The 17683-nt window shown below is 36.6% G+C and overlaps 1 protein-coding gene across 3 annotated transcripts in view; it reads left to right on the top strand.

Moving 5' to 3' along the window:
• The window catches only part of PLCB1 (phospholipase C beta 1), an 891415-nt gene that overhangs the window by 212872 nt on the left and 660860 nt on the right, over positions 1-17683 (top strand). The window lies entirely within an intron of this gene.

Genomic DNA, 17683 nt, shown 5'->3' on the forward strand with positions numbered 1-17683 from the left:
TTCAAGCCAAATCCACTGAGGAAAAGGTTCACTCTTTCCTTCTCACCTCCCCCTCTTCTCCTCTATTGTGAAACCTTTTTCTTGCTTCTTTTATGTGAGACAATTTACCCCATTCTATCTCTCCCTTTCTCCTTTTCCCAATATATTCCTCTCTTACCCCTTAATTTTCCTTTTTAGATATCGTCCCTTCATATTCACCTCACCCTGTGCCCTGTCTGTCTGTCTGTCTCTCTATCTATTCGTCTGTCTGTCTTTTGATCCGTCCACCCGCCCACCTATCCATCCATCCATCCATCCATCCATCCATCCATCCATCCATCCATCCATCCTTCCATCTGCCCTTCCGTCCATCTGTCCATCTGTCTGTCTATTTCCTCTAACTACCCTAATACTGGGAAAGGTGTCATGAGTTACAAATATCTCTCCATATAGGAATGTAAATAGCAAAACTTTAGTAAGTCTTTTATGATTTCTCTTTCTTGTTTACTTTCCCATGCTTCTCTTGATTCTTGTATTTAAAAGTCAAATTTTCTATTCAGCTCTGGTCTTTTAATCAAGAATGCTTGAATGTTCTTTGTTTCATTGAACATCCAATTTTCCCCCTGAAGTATTATACTCAGTTTTGCTGGGTAGGTGATTCTTAGTTTTAATCCTAGCTCCTCTGACCTCTGGAATATTATATACCAAACCCTTCGATCCCTTAATGTAGAAGCTGATAGATTTTGTGGTATCCTGATTGTATTTCCACACTACTTGAATTGTTTCTTTCTGGCTGCTTATAGTATTTTTTTCCTTGACCTGGGAACTTGGGAATTTACCTACAATATTCCTAGGAGTTTTCCTTTCAGGATCTCTTTCCAGAAGTGATCAGTGGATTCTTTCAATTTCTATTTTACCCTCTAGTTCTAGAATATCAGGGCAGTTTTCCTTGATAATTTCTTGAAAAATGATGTCTAGGCTCTTTTTTGAATCATGGTTTTCAGGTAGTCCCATAATTTTTAAATTGTCTCTCCTGGATCTATTTTCCAGGTCAGTGTTTTTTCCAATGAGATGTTTCACATTGTCTTCTATTTTTTCATTCTTTTGGTTCTGTTTTTTATAATTTCTTGATTTTTCATAAAGTCATTAGCATCCATTTACTCCATTCTAATATTTTATGAATTATTTTCTTCAATGAGCTTTTGACCTCCTTTTCCATTTGGCCAATTCTGCCTTTTAAGTCATTTTTTCTTCATTGACTTTTTGGACTTCTTTTGCTATTTGGAATAGCCTAGTTTTTAAGGTGTTATTTTTTTCAGTATTTTTTTGAGTCTCCTTTAGCAAACTGTTGACTCAGTGTTCATGATTTTCTTGCATTACTCTCATTTCTCTCGCCAATTTTTCCTCTGCTTCTCTTACTTGATTTCCAAAATCCTTTTGGAGCTCCTTTTGGGTGTGTGTGGGTAGAGAAGTTTGGGAACTGCCACAGCTGCCAATGATTCAGTCCCCTGAGGCCTGTTCCAATCCTGTCTGTGCTGGTAAGGCCCTTCTCAGACTGTACTCTGCTCCCTGCCCAGTATGAAAGACCCTGCCTGTCAATTTTCCAGGTTGTCTTGGGCTGGGGATTTGTTTCACTCTGTCATTTTGTGGGTTCTGTAGCTCTAGAATTTGTTTAGAGTCATTTTTCCAGGTATTTGGAGAACTTTGGGGAGAGCTCAGAGAAGTTCCTGCTTTTACTCTACTATCTTGGCTCTGCCCCCCTCTGCCATTTTGGCTCTGCTCCCATGGAGGCTTTTTCTGAAAGGGTTCTGTTTTTTATATGTGAGTTGAACTAGATTACCTCTCTTGTCCTATCTAATTCTAAGACTATGATTCTGATTTGTTCCAAATTACAAAGACAATTAGTACCGACCTCCAAACACTTATCCTCTGACTTCTAGGTGAGTGTTCTTTATGTTATGGCATGATATCTTTATGCTTCACAACTCTCAGCTGAACCTTAAAGAAAATTAGGAAAGTGGTAGAGGAGTCCCAAGTCTCTGCATAGTTGCTCAAAGCTATTGGAAGCTACAAAGGTCAATATAAAACTAATGAAACTGATTATATTTACATGTTAACCATATCCAATCACAGTTTTCAAAGAAATGTGATCATATTGCTGAAATGTTTTACACCAATCTTCTTAATGATATGTAATCTTTACTAAATTTTCCAGATCTCTGAGGGTTGAAAACAATTCAATAACATTTTTTTTTTTGCATACTTCCCATTACAAGCATTTATACTCTTGGCAAAATCCTTATTTTTGAATAAGCACTTCACATACTATATTGATATCTGGCAGAGCTTAATATCACTACATGTAGAAATATTGGACAATTTCACTCTTCTTAACATGCGGAGCTTACAAAGAACAGAACAAATTGTCTTCAGGTGTGTGTGGATATCTCCTTTACTGAATACTGTAGAAGAGTTTTGTATACTCATCTTCATCTTCTCTTGCAAGCCAGTGGTCAAATCAGAACCAATCCGAGGATACTTACCTTATTGTCTTTTGATCTTTACATCAGAATACAAAATTTCATAGAGGAAAAGTTCAGAAGGAGGTTTATTACTTTAAATACTAATAAAAGTGAAAAATATCCACATCTTTAAATCACAGAATTATAGGATATTGGACTCTGTTGGTATCTGAAACATAATCCAGCCCATAACTGATCAAAAATTTCCTCAACAATATACAGCCCATGCTTACAGACCTTACAGGGGAAAGGGAACATATTCCATTTTTGGATACTTCTAATTCAAAGTATATTTTCCTTACAGGGAGATGGAATATGCCTCCTTTACAACTTCTTCTAATTGTTCACAGTCTGCCCTCCAGGACCATCTAGATTTTTGTTTTCTCTTCCATATACCCACCCTCAAAGTACCTGGAGATAGCTGTTACATCTCCCCTTCCATCGAGTCTTCTTTTCTCAAGGCTAAACATCTTCAGTGTCTGAGATTGCTTTGCATATGTTATGATTTCAAGAACCATATGAGTTGCTTGCCTCCTGCTCTAATCATATTAAAGTCTTTTCCTAAACAAGAGTGCCCAGAACTCAACCAGATATGGTTTGAGGAGGGCAGAGTACAGCAGGAATATAATGTAGTCTTGAATATTATGCTTCCCTTAATGCAATGTAAGAGAAAATTTTCTTTTTAGGTTACCATATTAAACGATAGATGCACATTGAACCAGTTTTTATATCAAATCATCACAATAGGAAATTATTATTATTAATGGTATCTCATTAACATATTTATGCTTCCATATTTCATTATTTCTGAATTTTGAAAAAAATGACTATGTATCTCCAGCATTTTACATTTTCTTCTGTTCAGCAGTACAATTCAACTCAGTTCTTTATCAAACAATTCAATCCAGTCTTCAATGTATCTTCACTTACATTGCTATATGATATCTATTTATATATGTATACAATGGGAAAGAATCACAGTACTTGCCTCCTACATGTAGATTCATTTTATACCTGCACTTGAACAGAGGTCTAATTAAAATCCATTTAAAAATTTTCTGGGGCAAGAGACAACTCCTGCTAGAGATACTATGGAGAATACCACTTACCCACAGATTTTCTGCATTAGAATCCCCTCCATTCTACATGAATAAAAATATAGAGGCTCTTGGAACAATTGTGCTAATTCAGTTTGCATTGTTTTTTTTTTTTTCATTAATTTTTTTGAGAAGAAATTCCTTAGATTTGATTCATAAATGGACAAATGGACATTCTCATCTTTAAAAAAGACCCTCCATTTTCTTACAGTGTAATGAGTTCCTTTGAAGTATTTTCATTCTGTGTAATTATCATATGGTTTACATTATATATTGATATCAGCAACTAGAATTGATTTTCTCTTAGTTTTAGTACTTCTTTCCCTATTTTCCATCCTTCCTCCCTTTTCTGTCTTCTTAAAGACAAATGAAAAAATGCTGGAAGCTCTCAAATATTCTTCAAATTGATTTTCAAATTCTAATTAGTTTATTTGTGGTTGTGTTAGGAAAGTTTCCCAGTCATTCTGTGTATCTAATTATTTTGCTACTCAACGGAGGGTCTTATTTCTTTTCAGTTTGACTTAGGATTAGTAAGGATTAGTAGGGGCAGCTAGGTGGTGCAGTGGATGGAGCACCAGTGCAGGAGTCAGGAGGACCTGAGTTCAAATCTTACCTCAGACACTTGACGCTCATTAGCTGTGTGACCTTGGGCAAGTCACTTAACCCCAATTGCCTCATCCTGGGTCATCTCCAGTCTGACTCTGGAGGAGAAGTGAGGCTGGTGAGCTTCACAGCCCTCCCTCACTCAAAACAAAGTCATATCATCATTTCTCTGATGACATGGTCTTCTTTGGCAACAAAGATCGAACACACACAGGATTAGTAATATAAAGAATAATCAAAATTAAAAGCAAAATATGGGCCTTCAAAATACTTTGGATTAGAGATCAGGTGTACTTCTGATTTGAATGTTCACTTTTTATGTTGGCTGTTTTATTTCTCTGTAGCAAGTACTTTACTTGTTAGTCATGTAGTAGAGACATAAAATATAATTCCATTAAATCCATGCCTTTTCAATTCAAAAACTGCTCCTTTCTTTCAAAATTTAGCCTTCATTCTCCTCTCTAAACTACTTTTTGCTTGTTTATTTTTTAGCAGATATAAGGAATGGGAACCTCTGTTGCATATGCAAAATAAGACTTGGAATTTTCCAGAAGGGACTAGGGTGAGAAATGTGCTCTAGCTATATTTCAGATCTCCTAAAGGCATCTCTTTTAGTTGGGAGTTTGCTTGCATTGAGGTCTTATGAAACAGGAGCAGTAGATCTTGGCTTTGATTGTAATGTTTTTCAGAACTTGACTCCAGACTATATTTTGAGGCTCATTGTACACTACACCCCTTTATACATGCTCCAGGCCAGGCCTTCTTGCTGCTCCTCAGATAGCACATTCCATCTTGTCTTGGTGGCTTTGTATAAGTTGTACTGAATTCCTGGAAATCTCTCCCTCCTCACCTCCACATATAAGAATCACTAATTTCCTTCAGGTCTCCTACGTGAAGCCTTTCTCAGCCTCCTATTTGTCAATGCAGTCCTGGAATTTCTTTATATATAATTTTCATGTATTTTATATAAACTTACATACATATTATATCCTCAAATGGAACAGGAATGGCCTGTTTCATTTGTGTTTCTATGTCTTCAATGCCTAGCATATCACCTTAATCATAGTAGACACTTTGCCAGGCCTAGAGGCCTGTGTGGGCTACCCGAGTCTTTCTTACCTCACCTCCGAGGTCTTCGGCTGGCCACGCCGGATGCACATATGAGAGAAAGGACGTTCCAGAGTCGAACAAGGGTTGAGCTTTATTTCAGGTCTAGTTACAAGTGCAGGGGGGTCTTCCTTAGGAGGAAGAGGGGGAGATTTCCTAAGGAGGCTAAGATCTTAAGGGATTGGAAGTAGAAGTATAAGCGGGGAGAGAGGGGGAGGGGAGAGAGGAAAGAAGAAAGCGGAGCCTACTGTCCTCTTGGCTCCTCACGTGCTAAGAGAGCTTTCAGGCTTCCTCAATCCTACTTAACCTTCAGCCACACAGTTTGCATCTCAATACCGTGCTGTTAGATAACAATAGTGTGCCCAGATCCGGGACCATCTCGAGGGTGGGGAGATCTCTCTCCCATCACGTTTCTCACGGGAAGAGGCGGAATTACTCGAGATAGCTCGATTCACCTCTATTCCCTGCCGTTTCCTGGGAGGGTCTCGTGAGAGCTCTAAGATTTAGAAGCTCCCACCTTTACCCGCCCGAGACTGTCCACACGGAATTGAGCTTCCAATCCCAACAACACTTAGTAAAAATTTTTGATCAGTTGAGTATGTCTATGCTCAATGTCTATGAATTTAACAAGGAACCAAGGATATGACCTAGTCCTTTGCTGAAAGATAACATCAGAGATAGCAAAAAAGAAAAAAATTTTGCAGTAAGTTATCTTGTTAATATATAGGAAGTTCTGTACTGGTGACAGTTTTAAAAAGAATGAGTGTATCTGTGTTTGTGTGTATGTATACGTGTATATATGTATGTACGTATATATGTATGTGTATATGCACACATATGTATATATAAACATATGCACACATGCATACAAACACATATACATACATACATATAACTCATAGATCCATTGGAGTAATGGAGTACCCTACTGGATGAATAAGGAATTTCACTGAACATCTAAGCAAAAGAAAATAACTGGATAAGCTTTTAAAATACTGGGTAAACTCAAGGCTAGAAATCAAGCACATTCTATCAATCAATAAACATTTATTAAGTGCTTTCTATTTGTCAGGCACTGTGCTAAGTGCTAGGGATACAAAAAGAGACAAAAGATAATCCCTGCGCATACAAAATGTAAGCCTTAGGTAGGTCTAAACCAGTGAGTTCACACTCGGAAAACGAAGGTGACATAAAATTATATTTGAATGTACACCATGACACCATGGTCTGACAGTGGTTACTGATTCAACCATAATGCACTCCAGCTCAAAACTGTTTTTGACTGCTCCTTCCTTTCCCACACCCACCTCCTATCCTTCTATGGTATTTTGTTCTAGTGTTTATTCAGTACTACAGTGAGTGAGTGAGTTATTACTATTTTATAGTTTAATCTCACTTCCTCTTCTTCCTATACATGGTGGAAATGGAAAGCAAGTAGCCAGTGTCTTTAACATTCTGCTTTATATAAGGATAATGAACTCACCTATTAGCATTCTCATTTTCTGGCAAAAGAAAAAAAATTCCTGTACTTTCCTCATTATCTAATAGGTGTTATTTTCTTTTCCTTTAATCTTTTTTTCCACATCTCTTAGAATGTGAAGACAAAAAAAATAAGAAGCTCTAATGTGCAATATCACACCTCAAGAAAGGATAATTCCTAGGTCCCTGAATACCTTATCATTGTCAATGAATTCCAGTACAAATGGCAGCTTTCTAATAATGGTAATATGTTGACAACTTGTATTAGACTTATATTCACTTACAGATTATTTTATATTACTCTTGTACCCCAGGGTTAGTCTGGTTTGACTCTTCTGTTTTAGGAGAAGGGCAATGGGAGTTTTGTTTTTTTTTCTGGTTCCTGCCTATTGTCATTTCCTGAGTGTAATTTTTTATGTTTCTTTTTAGCTTACTGTGTATCCTATTCAATTACTGTGACTTTTAAAAAGTTCAAGAGACATAATTCCTGGGTCATTAGTCATTTTATTAATAATGCTAGCATTTTAATAAAAGAAGTCAGTGGCACTCCTGAATGTCAAAGACTGTCATGGCCCTGAGCTCAAAGCTTATATGCATTTGGAAAAGTGGGTGTTACCCCACTTGGAAAAGAGGGTGGCAGTCAACTCTGATTGGTTAACAAGTAGTGAGAGAGAATGAATATCACAATAAGGGGATGGACCTATTTTAATGAACATTGATTAGGTCATTTACTTGTAAATTACCCCCAGCCTTGGACAATCTAGTCAAAGAATTTATACCCACTCAAACCTGATTAGAACACAGTGGGTTTCTCCACCTTAGATTAAATTCCTAGCATGGTTGGGTGGGGTCTGAGCTGGATTGAGGAGAAAGTTAATTCAACCTTCACATACTGAGATTTGAAATGAGTGCTTTAGGAACTCATGATCTCCCCAAGTCATTGGTTACATTTCTCTCATGACAGAATAAGTATTTAGGAAAAGTAGCTATGTAGGAAATTTAGAGAATAATTTTAGTAATTATAAGTTGAGTTGTAGGCTTCTACCTTTAATCTCATTGATGTTCCTCTTCTGTCTTGTTTGGTGGAGGACTCTCTGTTTTAACACAAAATCAAGAAATTACTAAAACAAAGAATAAAGAAATTAAGGAGGCATGGAAGACAATTTTCATGGTTCTTTTTGCTTCTTTTTCTTCGATGAGAAGGTATATCCTTGGACAAGTGGCAGCTAGGTGGTGCAGTGGATAGAGCAGGAGTCAGGAGAACCTGAGTTCAAATCTCACCTCAGACATTTGACACTCACTAGCCGTGTGATCTTGGACAAATTGCTTAACCCCAATTGCCTCATCCTGGGTCATCTCCAGTCATTCTGATGAATATCTGGTCACTGGATTCAGATGGCTCTGGAGGAGAAATAAGGCTGGTGACCTGCACAGCCCTCCCTCACTCAAAACAAAGTCAAGTGCAAGTCATGTCATTATTTCTCTGACTCCATAGTGTTCTTTGGCAAAGAAGGATGAACACATAGTATCTCTCTGGCCTCTAGTTTTCTCAACATCAGATCTCTAATTCTAGGATCCTGTTCTCCATAAACTGGGAGGTAGGTGCCAGGAAAGAGCAGGGGAAAGGCAAAAAGCTGTATCCTTGTATCATTTAGGTCAGGGGCCCTATATTTTGGATCTTTGAGGAACTTGTTTCTTTTTTATATTTTGATAAATGTATTTCAGTATAATCAGTTTGCTTTGCAATCCTATGAGTTTCCTTGTATGTACTTAAAAACGTTATTTTGAGAAGAGAGCCCTAAGTTTTATTTGATTTCCAAAGGTATCCATGAAACACAAAAAATATTAAGAGCCCTTGATTAACATGCCAAATTGGTAAAAATTACAGGCTTAAATAAATTATCAAAAAATATCAGAAATATGAATAGCAGAAGAAAGAAAATAGGTGAGACTACAGTAAATTTTTTTTGTCATTTCAACTTCTATAAGTTCATACTTCCACTGATATAAATATGTAACACCCATTAAAGATAGTGGATACTCTCTGTGCCTTTATCTGTTATGCTTCCAGACATATGAAGACAGGAAAAGTGGAAATCATTTTCAAAAGGCCGAAAGGTGTCACATTTGAACTTGCACAGTTTTTTATGGTCTAATTTTGAAATGGCATGAGGAGTAGGAAGTAAAATTTCTCTTTTAAATGATTTGGGATTTATTTCTGGATTTTTCATTAATGGTAAAAATGAAAGCTTTCAAAAGATCCTTTTCCTTTACTTTGTAACTCCTGATGGTACATTATTATATATAAAATTATAAATTATATATAAAATCTATTGTTAATAGATTTATAACTATAATTATTTTGGTAAAAAAAACCCAACAACACTATGTTGTGTTGCTATTTTTGGCTAGGAATGACTCAGGCCAGCCCCCTGGTAGTTTACATTTGGCAGTAGAACCAAAATGAGATACCAACAGTTAACAAAATGAAGCTACTATTAGACGCATACACACACATACGCACCGGTGTGTGTATGTAAAATCATTCTATACATACTTCTATTTATCAGTTCTTTCCTTGGGGGGAATAAAAAGAAGGAAAAAGGTACATGATAACTTTATTATAGATTTAAAAAGTAAAAGCATGTTGTACATAATAATAAATTTGCAGTTTTGTGTGTAATCATCTTTCTTATTTCTGTTATGTTACGGAAATACTTGCTTTATTTCATAAATTAAAAATAAAATAAATAATTTTTACCTAGCCATAACAAAATGATCGCCAGTTATTCAACTAATCAAAGCTCTCTTGCATCAATTGTCCTTTGTAGTCTTCCAGGCATCCACGGAGGGTACTTGTGGCTTTTACTGGTTGTAAAATATTTGTACTCATGTGACCAGGACATTATTTCAGTAGTCTAAACCTTTAGTCCCTGAGCCTACTAAGTTTTCTATCTTTTAAGGAAAACTCAACTTGTATGGGCTTAGGGAGCTAGAATATTGTTCCTACTAGAGCTGATATCACTACTGCCTGCCATATATCAATAACAGATCTCCCTGCTTAGCTAACATTTTAACAGCAAGGTATATACTTTTGTTAGACTTTTTTTTTTTTAATCTATGATAAACTAATGGAGAAATACTCATTTACTCTATTGTGGTAAATTCATGATCCCAGAAGGATTATTTTTGTCTTCACTTGGTGAAGTCCTATGATCCTGGGACTCATAGCCAAGAGATTGATGTTATGAGATGCTTGAGAAGATGCTTCTCACGACTTTGCTCTTTCCAAACTACCCTGCACAGTAGAGTTTGCTTTCCTAGTTCATCTAAATGATGCTTACCATAAAAACTCATCTGTCCTCTGGACTTTGTGTGACTGAGGCCCAAGGACCTGAATTTTATTTCCTTGGGTCCAAATTATTCTGGTCCCAACATATCTAGCAAAGACTGATTCTTGTGCTACAAATGAATCAAATTTACGTGCAGCAATGGTACTATATATGATCTCTTTAAGTCCTCAGATAAGTGTTTAGAGACAAACTAGGCCAATCTTATATCACTACAGCATTAATTTAGTTAAATTAATTCTTATTGAAATTGGGTGAATATGCTGTATGAGGAGAAATCTTGTAGGTCTAGTTGGCTCATCTCTTCTACCATTCTTTTTCCTGTCATCTTCATAATTGATACCATTTTTTAATATTTGATAGTTTGTTAGGTGAAAGTAGTTTTAGTGAGAAATGCTGGTGCCAAATTAAATTGGATAAATTCAGAACTATTATCAAAAATGAGAGTATCTGGTGGCCTTTGTGTTTTAAGCAATGGAGAGAGAATCATGACTGTTTCATTAGAGGTTTGAGATAGAACTGGGTGCATTTTGAGCCATAATGAGAAAGAATATGTCACAGTCAGTGCTTTTCTCCAAGAAATAACCCTACAAAAATAAAAATGAATCTTTGATTTAGGATTTTTATTTACTGTCTATGGAATAGTTAAGTGTGGAGAAGTGATGGAACTGTCTTTGGCAGATAATATTGAGGACCCTTGTACTGCTACATTTCCTTACATTTCTTTTTCAATATCAGTCCACTAAACAGCTATTTCTAGTGTTTCCATGCAAAGATTTCATGCATGTGCTGCACAGCCACAGTGACATGATGACTATTTTATGGTTTGGAAAAGCCAGTTCCCCATAAATGGAGATTCTTCAAAGGAAGGTAGGTAATGTTGGTGAATTGTGAATGTTTGAATCCTGTAGAAACTTTCTCTTTCCTACCCTCCCCAACCACACCCACCAGCAATGCACATTTTCAGTTCAACATATAGATCAGTTTGGCACAGTCAAATTAATTAGGCAATTTGATTAACAGGAAAACATGAAGGAATGGCTTTTTAGTATCTGAATTCCCAAGACACATTATATATCATTTGCAATAGTTAACTCAGGATGTTAGCAGTTGCTATTACTCACAGATCAAAGTAATTAAACTAAGTTCCAAATATTATATTATCCAATCCAACAAATATTTATTAAATGCTTGATATGCACAAGGTATTGTATTAGATGCTCTTCTTTGTGTGTTGATAGATAAATATCAATATAAATCTAGGTATAGATATAGATATTCTTTATGGTGTAAAGGAGTTGTAATTTTGCCATGGAGCCTCTTAATGAGATATTCTTTAAGGACTTTACTATCATCCGATGTCAAATAATGGAAGCTGTTTTTTCACTTCTTAAACTTGCGTCTGATGGATTTATAATGCCATATTCTTCTAGGGTTTAACCATTTTCAATATGAGTATGATTTTCTACATAAAAATTGATTCGCTGATATTATAAAGCATGGATTTCTTGCTTTCCCTTGACCCCATTGGCAAGATTGTGTCTCTGTGTTTTGGATAGCAAGGATTTTGGAGAGTAATTTTTCATTTTAGTAACATGTACATAATACACCTCACTGACAGGGTCTTTTCTTGGACAGTTAGAAGTGTCAAATTTGGTTCAGTCAGAAGATAATATTGGAGGGCTTCATTATGAATTCCACATAAAAAGTACTGTTTAAGAAATCCTCAGAATTAGTGTTGAGATAGATTTTTTTCAAGTCTCTAAACTAAGAAGCAATAGCTTTACTCTCTTGTTGATTCAGGGAATGAAATTTAGATCTCTAAATCATGACTAGTGCTGTAGAGAAGTATGTCTATGATCATCAGATATCTGAGGTAAGACAGAAAAAGTGAAGTTTCTTTTTGTGGCATATATTTGGACACCCAGGTGATCAGGCTTATACTGCTCTTTTGCTTAGAAATTTTCATTTTGTATGCTTCATAATAGGTCAATATTAATGGCTTTAAAACATAGGAATTGGACAAAGAAAGAGAAACCTCACTTGTTTATACTGAAAGCCAATATTTTGAACAAAAAGTTTCATAAGATTTCAGGGTTGAGTCTGTACTCAGTTTACTGGTAGCCCCTGAGAGTAGACTAATATATGGTGGTTCAGCTATAATAGAATCTCATGTTCATGACTTCATTGGGGGTTGTCTTGGGTATAGTTAAACAGAACTTTTTTTTTTTTCTGTGACAGTACTTTTATAATTGTGAATCTTCCTTGGCCAAAAATTCCACCTTATAGAATAGTGTAGCATACAGCAACAGCAACTCAAACATATGTCAGCATTCTCCTTTGACTGTTTCAGAGCACACTGTCTTGGGTCTAAGCATTTATTAAGTGCTTACTGTGTTCCAGATACTGTGATAAGCATACACACAGACATACGCATACACACAGACATACACATATACACAAAAAAGGCATCTATCCTCACGGAACTTAAAACATAATGGGGGAAGATGATGCATGAAAAGAAAAGACAGCACACACAAAGGAAGAGTTAGGAAAAGGAACCTTGATGTTGAAGTCTAGAAAGTCGGAAAGGAGATGAATATGATTTAGCCAGACTGATCCCCTCCATAAAATGTGGGCCACAGGGGGTACTTATCATTGAGTTAAAGAGGTTAGCATAGCAGAAGGATATTCTGAGGTGAGAAGGTCATAGGGGCAGATGGATATTTCAGAGTGCTACTGCTGAGGATGCAGGGAAAGTAAGAAGTATAGAAAGAAGGGGAATGTGGACTCCTTGAGAGTGGGTATTTTTTTGTTTTTGTTTTACTTTACATCCTTAGAACTTAGCACAATGTCTGGAACATGATAGAAACTTAATAAATTCTTTTTTGACTTGGCTTGTGTGATTATTGTCTAATTCCTCCTGAAAATGTTCCATGGAGAAGCTACTTAACATCCTGAAAGTCTAAGTCTTTTAACACTGAGAGAGTACCAGTGCAGTCCTATAGCACCAATGCCATACCCACAGCAGCCTTTATGGATATGCAGGCATATTTCCGTGGTAAATTTACAAGATATAAACTCTCTTCCTCCAAGATGAAACCAAAATATTTATTCAGATTCTGTAAAACGAACTCCACCATGGTAATGAGGAAGTTTGTGTACATTACCAATAGAGGGAGGATTGCCATCCACAAGCCTTCCTTCCATCAGACCTTCCCACAAAGAAGCTCCCTCAGGGAAAGTACTCCTCTCTCACCCAGGCTAGCTGCTCTGCTCTTCTCTGCTTGCTGCCTCTCTCTCAGCTCCACCTCACTCTCTACTCCTGCTCCACCCATTCAGCAAGCTCCTCCCACCATGGGCTCAATGTGACTCAGGCTGTGTGTGGGCTGAGCCAAAGCAAGTTGCATGGGCCTATTAAGGGGCAGGTAAAATCTTCAAACTCCTGTAACCTTACAAGCCCTTTTGTTCATGTAGGGCTTTAAGGCCCAAGACAACACTGTGAAATAATTTTGATAATGCAAGTATTATCTATAATATACAAAAGATGAAACCAAGGCTCTTGGAGATCGAGCAGCATGATCACATAACTAATATCAGATGTGCGATTAGAAATCTAAGGCTGTGCCAACTTTTCCTCATGTGGAATCTTCTATATTTTGATTTCAAAGAAATAATTGTCTGTACAAAATTTGAGTTCAGCCTTGATCTGAGGCATAGGGTAGGCTAAAAATTACTCGTGAGGCCACATACAGGCGAAAGATAATATGTTCTTGTTATTTCATTCCTATTACTTCAGATAAATTAGCTCTGTTTGCCTGTCATTTGATAGTCTTTAGCACATTGCCTGGCATTTAGTAGGCATTTCATACATATTTGCTGATTTGACTCATTAATAAAGTGCCTAGGGTGGCCATTAACTTGCCCCCCTTATAAGCCTTTCAGGAATGGGTATGTCGTTGTTATCATTTCTGGCTTGTCTGACTTTATGATCCCATTTTGGGGTTTTCTTGGCAGAGATACTGGCATGGTTTGCCATTGACTTCTGAAGCTCATTTTATATATGAGGAAACTAAAGCAGACAGGGTTAAGTGACTTGCCCAGGGTCACATAACTAGTAAGTGTCTGAGGCTGATTTTTTTTTAACTTACTAATTCTATGCCCAGTGCTCTATTCACTGAACCACCTACCTGCCCCAACCAATGGGTCTACCAGTCAGTTTATTCTCTTATGTTTCTTCTGTCAAATAATGAGTGTTTGGGGAAATATCTGCAGACTCCATGAATTATAACTTTTCTTAGCTATTGTATCTTTATTATTATGTAAATAACAAGATTTTCCATAGTTTGAAGTCCTTGATATCAAAAAAAATTATTGAAGAAATTCTGACTATAGAAAAGAATATTTCTTTATCCTTTGGAAGCTTAGGAAGGATCACATTCAGTGTTTTCCATGGGAATCAGCATGACTTTTTGAAGAAACTACAATTAGCTCAATTATCAATGTGTGAATGGTCTGACATGGATTTCCCATGGTGAAGTTTTAATTCCAGTCTGACTTCCTCTAGTTGCCCAGCACACAGCTGTGTTTTGTTCTTTACCCACTGATTTGTTCAAAGAATGCAAGCTAACATTAATATTGTACTAAGAAAGTCACTGAATGTCAACATAATATAGTATATAGAAGGTAGACTTTGGAGTAGGAACACTTGAGTTCCTTTCCCATCTTTTACACACACTGACTGGGAAGTTCAATTACTCTAGGTTCAGCAGTCTTTAGACCTAAGGTTATAGAAGAGGGGCTGATCTTCATTGGAGTAGGAAGTTTCCATAAAGGGAGCAACCTGCACCCAAAAAGTCATGGGGCCAAACCAATAAGCAAACAAACCAAAGACAAATTATCATTGCAAATAGAGACTATTTTCCCATTGTTTTTAGGTTTATTTCCCCCTAATTATAAAGTAGCCCTTACTAAGAAAAGAGATGATATGCCATTTGGTTAGCTTATTGGGCTAAAACTAAAGGGCCTACTTAATCCATAATCATTTCAGAAAGTGAGTCTTTAGTAATTCTGTTTTTCTTGTGAATGAGTGCAGTTTCTATATTTATCTCAGATTATAAACATGTGAAAGAAATGACTAATTAAAATATTTTAAAATTAACAGCATTTTTTGCCCAATCCTAATTGTTAGACATCAGATCCATAGATGCCTTCAAAATACCTCATAAAATTAATTTTCAATTCTATTTCTCCATTTAAATGCATTTCCTCATATAAATGTGTATTTGTAATAATTTGTTCCAAGTGACTTTTGAAGTAAACACCTTTGTGGTCAAGAGAATTAGTGGTGGTATTGAAGAAAATGCCGGGAAAAGGTCTTTTATAACAAGTAAAAGATTACAAAAAGTGTGTTAAAAGCTGTTCTTCAGATTCTGTGGTTCCAAGTGAGTAGCACAAAAATACATTAATAGGACACTCCTTTCTCCAAGACACACACACACACACAGAGAGAGAGAGAGAGAGAGAGAGAGAGAGAGAGAGAGAGAGAGAGAGAGAGAGAGAGACAGACAGACAGAGAGACAGACAGACAGAGATAAAGAAAGACAGAGAGAAACAGAGACAGAGAGAGACAGAGTTAAAGAAAGACAGGGACAGAGAGAGAAGACAGAGAGACAAAGACAAAGAGAGACAGAGACAGAGAGAGAGAGAGAGGGAGGGAGAGAGACAGAGAGAGACAGAGACAGAAAGACAGAGAGAGACAGTTAAGGAAAGACAGGGGCAGAGAGAGATGACAGAGAGACAGACAGACAAAGACAAAGAAAGAGAGAGAGAGAGGGAGAGGGGAGAGGGAGGGAGGGAGACAAAGAGAGACAGACAGGGAAAGAGAGAGAGAGTGAGAGAGAGAGAGAGAGAGAGAGAGAGAGAGAGAGAGAGAGAGAGAGAGAGAGAGAGAGAGATTGTACGAATAATAATATTGCAAGCCCATCAGGATCAGGCATAGGTCATAGGAAAGTTACCTTGTTTCTGTCAAATACACAACCTATACCAATGGAAAAAACACTATTCTTGGAGTCAGATGAACTTGGTTGCAGGTTATGCTACTTATTGGCTATGTGACCTTGGCCAATTTACTTAATCCCACTGATTCTCACTTTTCTCATCTATAAAAAGGTAGATAATTGCTTTAGCACTACCTAACTCACAGGAAGACATTAAGCTCAACTAAGTACACTAAACACTTTTTTAAATTGCAAGGTGCTACAGAAATGTAAGGCATTATTATTAATATTAGGTAGAGTTCCTGAATTGAAGATAGGGTCCATGTATGGATTTAATCCAAAAAAAATGATATCATAAAGAATGGGGTCTCAAAAACTTGGACTGATTGTCCTTGAATTTGAATGAGGCTTTTCTCACCACTTCCTTTTTTCCTGACATTTCTCCATTCCACCCTTTTTCTGATCTACATTAATTCCTTAAAAAAATGTCTTTTAGTCTTTAATAATTTGTCTTTACTCTTCCTTGAGTAATTAGAAGAATAGTCACACCTTAAATATCATTATTACACAAAACTGTACTGCCTCTAAGATCTTAAACTCTGAAATGAATATCTCTGTTCACAATCTCCTGTCCTGTTATGTTTTCATTTCTGACATTCCTGCTAAAACTGTGGGTTGATCTCGCTATGACTTCTGGTAGATGTGGCTGTTGACTCTGTGTTCTTTAAAGATTCAAAGTGAAGAGGAGAGATGTTATAATACAAGAGAAAAGCAAATATAATTGTTTTTTAAAAAGGGAAAGAAGTGAAGCCTGTAAACCATAGTTCAATGAGCTAGACTTAATTCCTGATTAAATGCTAGAACATACTAAAGTGTTAGGAAACATCTAGAAAAGGAAGCAACAGTCACTAGGAACCAATATAGCTTCATCTTAAACATGAAATGTAAAACTGAACTTATTTCCTTTTTGATAGAGTTATTTAACTAGTAGACTGGGAGAAATCTTTAGCTATAGTTTATCTAGATCTCAGCAAAACATTTGATAAATTCTCTCCTGCTCTTCTTTTCATCCTAGATTCTAGGACATCTAGGAGGCATAGTGGTTAGAATGCGGATCCTAGAGTCAGGAAGACTCATCTTTGTGGGTTCTTATCTACCCTCAGATACTTTAACTAGCTGCATGCCTCTTCACCCTTTGGGTCAGTTTCCTCTTCTGTAAAATGAGTTAGAGAAGGAAATGGCAAGCCACTCCAGTATCTTTGCCAAGAAAACCTAAAATGGGGTCCCAGAGAGTCAGGTGCAACTGAAACCACTAAATAACCAAAACATTCTTTTCATGAAGTTGAAGAAATGTATCCTGGGGAAAAATAGTATAGTCAGGTAGACCCAGAAATGCTTGAACAATTACAACCAAAGTAGATAAGGAGGAGAATGAAGATGAAGAGGAGGAAAAGGATGATGACAGGAGTTAGCATTTATATAGCATTTTATAGTTTGTAAAACTTTTTTTATATTATCTTATTTGATCTTTATAACAGGACTGTGAA

Source organism: Notamacropus eugenii, chromosome 1, assembly GCF_028372415.1.
Source record: "Notamacropus eugenii isolate mMacEug1 chromosome 1, mMacEug1.pri_v2, whole genome shotgun sequence".
Lineage (NCBI taxonomy): Eukaryota > Metazoa > Chordata > Mammalia > Diprotodontia > Macropodidae > Notamacropus > Notamacropus eugenii.